Consider the following 5,000-nt stretch of genomic DNA (forward strand, 5'->3'; position numbering starts at 1 on the left):
ACACACACACACACACACACACACACACACACACACACACACACACAGATCGGTAGATAGATAAAGTTTATTGACCACAGAAACTCCTTTATACTTCAATTACGTGGGTAGATAAGAATGGATTGAAGGAGGAACGGAGGGAGAAGAGGGAGAGGAAGGTGAAGGAGGTTAGAGTTAAGAAAATAAAAAAGAAAGGAAAAGAAATCAGGAATAGAGACAAGAAAGGAAAAGCTACACACACACACACACACACACACACACACACACACACACACACACACACACACACACACACACACACACACACACACACACACACACACACACACACACACACACACACACACACACACACACACACACACACACACACACACACACACACACACACACACACACACACACAAACACAAACACTCACACCCATACCAATTGAAGGAGGAGATGAAGGTAAAGGAAGTTAAAGGGTTTAGAAAAACAGAAAAATGGGAAGAAGGAACATTAAGAATAAAGAAAAGAACATTGAGAATAAAAGAAAACAAAGGAAAAGGTTCAACACAAACACAAACGCTCACACTCACACTGACTCACACCAACCTAACCCAACCAACAGTAGTTACACACAACCACCTTAACACACTGCTCAGGTCACCGTCACACTGCTAAGTAAAGAACACGCAAGCAACTCGTCCTGACAAACCCCAGAACGCACTCCACACAGACACCACCCAATCTTCACACCACGACCAAACTCCCGCGTTACGTCCCTACACACAGAGGCCAGTATCGTCCCTCTCGTTTGGAAGTGGGATGCATCTGCGTGTAAGTTCTCCTGTCGACTATTAACTTATCCGTTCGACCTATCCAGCGGGCAAACAGATCGTTATTATTGGCCCTATAGTCGATGGAAGTTGAGGCAGGAGTGGTGGGGGAGGGTGTGTGTGTGTGTGTGTGTGTGTGTGTGTGTGTGTGTGTGTGTGTGTGTGTGTGTGTGTGTGTGTGTGTCCAGGCTGGTTGCTCTATGGGTGAAAAGAAGAATGTATGGGTTTTTAGTTGTGTTTTTGTGTGGGTAGTTTGTTTGTTTGTTGTTGTTGTTGTTTTGTTTTCGTGTAAGATTTTTTTTTTTTTTTCGTTTGATTTTCTTTTCTATATTTTTTCTTTTCTTTCTTGTTTTCTTCATTTTTTGTTTTGTTTTCCGTAGTCTCTTTCTCCTTCACCTCCGTGTTTTTTTCAATTCCTTCCTTCCTTTCTTTCATTCTTCCTTTCTTCCCTCCTTCCTTCATTCATTCACTTATTATTCCATCATTTTCTACACACACACACACACACACACACACACACACACACACACACACACACACACACACACACACACACACACACACTTCAATACCAAAACTAATAAAAAAGATAGAAATACACACACGACACTCATATATATGTAAGTAAACACACACACACACACACACACACACACACACACACACACACACACACACACACACACACACACACACAGATAGCCAATGCGTGGGCTGGACTCTGGCACCCGTGAGGCAGTCAGCTTTAGGCACAGTGTCACTAGCCTCTGCCCCGGCCCGAAGAAGAGAGAGAGAGAGAGAGAGAGAGAGAGAGAGAGAGAGGGAGAGAGACTGTGGGGTGGGTGGGGGAAGGTAGAGGGTAGAGTGCCACCGTCCTCACTGACCCCCCTCGCTTCCCCCTGGCACTGGCACTTGCTTACATGATTGCTAGTGCCGCCAACCCCGCTGCTCTACGTGTCTTACCTTCTCTCTCTCTCTCTCTCTCTCTCTCTCTCTCTCTCTCTCTCTCTCTCTCTTAGCGGTTTCTTCTTCCCAGCGTGTGGTTTTCTCGTAAGTTCATCGCGTATCTTGTGTTTTTCATCCGTGTGTCGATGGAATTGTGTTGCGTGTGGTGGTGGTGGTGGTGGTGGTAGTGGTAGTGTTACAGTGCTCTAAGTGTGTTTTTGGTGTTTTAGTGTGTTTTTTTGTGTTGTTTCAGTGTGTTTTTGATGTTTTAATGTGTTTTAGGTGTTTTAGTGTGCTTTTGGTGTTTTAGTGTGCTTATGGGTGTTGTTTGAATGTGTTTTGGATGTTTTTAATGTGTTTTGGGTGTTTTAGTGTGTTTTTCGGTGTTTTAGTGTGTTTTTGGTGTTTTACTGTGTTATTGACGTTGTTTTAGTATATTTTTGGTGTTTTACTGTGTTTCTCGTGTTGTTTTAGTGTGTTTTTTGGTGTTTTGGTTTTAGTGTTGCTTTAGTGTGATTTGCCGTTTTAGTGTGTTTCTGGTGTTGTTTTAGTGCGTTTGTGGTGTGTTACTGTGTTTTTAGTGTTGTTTTAGTGTGTTTCGGGTGTTGTTTTAATGCGTTTTGGGTGTTTTACTGTGGTTTGGGTGTTGCTTTAGTGTGTTTTGAGTATTTAAGTTTGTTTTAGTGTGTTTTAAGTGTTTTTGATAATTTCATTAATTTTGTTTTATATATATATATATATATTCTGGTGTGGCGTTGTAGTGTGTGTGTGTGTGTGTGTTGCGGTGGTGTTTTAGAGTGTTAAGTGCTTTGGATGTTTCGATGGTGCTTTTTTTTTTTCGTGGTGTATTTGATGTTTTAGTTCTTCTCTCGGGCGTGTCAGTGGATTTTTTGGTGTGTGTGTGTGTGTGTGTGTGTGTGTTGTGTTGTGTTGTGTTGTGTGTGTGTGTGTGTGTGTGTGTCTTATAATTTTGTGTTTTCATGTCTTAGTGTTTCTTAAATGCTACAGTTATTTTCTCTTATATACAAATGTAAACGAAAAACAAACGTCCTTACATAATCCCCAGTCACTCAAACAACACTAAAAATAAACCTGATATGGACAAAAATAACAAAAAAAGTGAGGGAAAAATATCTCTGGCGCGTTTAATCTTCCATTTAGCTCAACACGGAAACACATCCAGCCACAACTTTCCCCATCAGACACCAGACACATACGTACACATTCGGACACACGTATAGACTAGAGCACGTTTTTCCTGCGAGTTTTAGCAGTTCATGTGAGTTTGGGAGTATTGGATATCCTCAGAGAGAGAGAGAGAGGGAGGGATAGAGAGGGAGGACGTGGACTTGAGCGGCGAGGAGGGAAAGAGAGAGAGACAGAGAGGGTAGAGGGACATAGCGTGGGCGTGGGTAGCGGATCTAAGTGAGGAGTGTTAAGTCGGGGTCATCGCAAACGTAACGGAGCGATGATGAATGAAACTAATCCAGCCAAACCTGACGGGGCGACGCGGGGAAGCTGTGAGAGATTGACCGGACGGAGAGGGAGAGTCAGAGAGGAAAAAAAAAACACAACACCACATCCCTGCCACCTCTCCCTCTCCTCTCCCTCTCCTCTCCCTCTCCTCTCTTCCTCCCACGCACCGGATACGGATACGGAAGCGCTGTATGTATGTGTGTATATGTGTGTGTGTGCGCGTTCAAAGGGCAGGAATCAGGGAAGAGATACAGACGCGGAAGGATTTAGCGGACGAGTGCACTCCGGATGTAATGACGCCCCCAGGTGGTGATTTGCTGGTTGATCTTGTTCTGCTTCAAGAGACGCTGTGAATTAATCTGGGAAAGTGTGATGCGGGAGAACGTGGGGAGAGGGGAGAGAGGGAGTGACCGCGGGGAGACGGGAGAGGTGTGGGGTGTGAGGGAGGGAGTGGTGGATGGATCTTTGAGTGAGATGAGTTAGAGAATGAGAAGTTTAATCTAGAAAGGGAATTGTGAAAAAGGACTATGGGTTTGTTGTGAGAGAGAGAGAGAGAGAGAGAGAGAGAGAGAGAGAGAGAGAGAAAGGAAAAAAAATGATGTTTGTGAGGTTTATGAGTAAAGCTTGTGAGTAAGAGAAAAAATATAATCTAAAACGGGAAGGGTGAAAGATGAGTATGGGTTAGTAGAGTGAGAGGGAGAAGAGGGAATGACGTGTGGGAGAGGAGTGGAGTGTGATGGAAGGAGTAGCGTGTGCGTAGTGAGAAGTTTAATCTAGAAGGAAGGATGATGTATAGGTAAAGGAGTGAGAAACGAAGAGTGAGGCTTATGAGTAACAGGGAGTAAGGAATGAGAGTCAGTGAGATTATAAAAAAAGAAAAAGAAAAAAAAACAGGAATAGAATAAGATGAAATTAAAGTAGATAGGTGAGAGAAGTTGAGATAAATTAAAGAAGTGTGTCATTTAGTCTGTTTTGTTATAGATATCTCTTTCTCCTTTACAGATTGAAAATGCCTGAGCTGTGATTCTACTTTGGTGGTGAGTACTGAGAGAGAAAGAGAGAGAGAGGAGAGGGGAAAGAGATACGAATGTGTGTGCAAATACAAAACAATAAGATATACATTTCCACATTGTCTTTATTCATTACCTCAAAGTCTCACCAATTCATTCCTGTCATTATAACAATAACATCTCCCAACCCAACAAACGCACACACAAACACAACCAAGACACAACCAAGACACCACGTCCACGTATCTTCATCTCCTTAGCGGTTCATATCCTCTCCCTCCGTCATCTCATTTTCCCTCCTTCCGTCATGCCTTACACTCCTTTCCTCTCCTTTCACAAACTTTAAACGCAACAAACAAGTAAGAGCAAGGCATGAAAGACAGTCAAAACACGTCAATGAAATACTGTGTTGTTCTTTCCTCTCTTTTCCTTTCTTCCATTAAAATATTTACTCATTTCCTTTCACTAACTTAAAATGCAACGAGCGAAGAAGACATTAAAAACACCTTAACATCTTAACCTGCCCATTTTATCTTCCTCTACTTTGCTGTAATGAAATCCCCTGTTGTTCTAAAGTTAACATCATTTTCTTTCCCTCCATTATCCACAACTGTCCTTCTTCCACAAAGGCATAAAAAACACGATTACAACACCTCAACTTGTCTATTTTCTCTTCCTCTACTTTGCCGTAATGAAATACTGTGTTGTTCTAAAGTTAACCTCATTTTTTTTCCCTTCCATTATCCAC

At 42.5% G+C, this 5,000-nt stretch overlaps 1 long non-coding RNA gene across 1 annotated transcript in view; it reads left to right on the forward strand.

Moving 5' to 3' along the window:
• Positions 1-1,756: 1,756 nt before the first annotated feature.
• The window catches only part of LOC123499262, a 60,798-nt gene continuing 57,554 nt past the window's right edge, over positions 1,757-5,000 (forward strand). The window contains exons 1-2 of the long non-coding RNA XR_006672941.1: positions 1,757-1,871; positions 4,245-4,279. This is a non-coding gene — a long non-coding RNA (uncharacterized LOC123499262). The remainder of the gene's footprint in view (positions 1,872-4,244; positions 4,280-5,000) is intronic.

This window comes from Portunus trituberculatus, chromosome 49 (genome assembly GCF_017591435.1).
Source record: "Portunus trituberculatus isolate SZX2019 chromosome 49, ASM1759143v1, whole genome shotgun sequence".
Taxonomy (NCBI): domain Eukaryota; kingdom Metazoa; phylum Arthropoda; class Malacostraca; order Decapoda; family Portunidae; genus Portunus; species Portunus trituberculatus.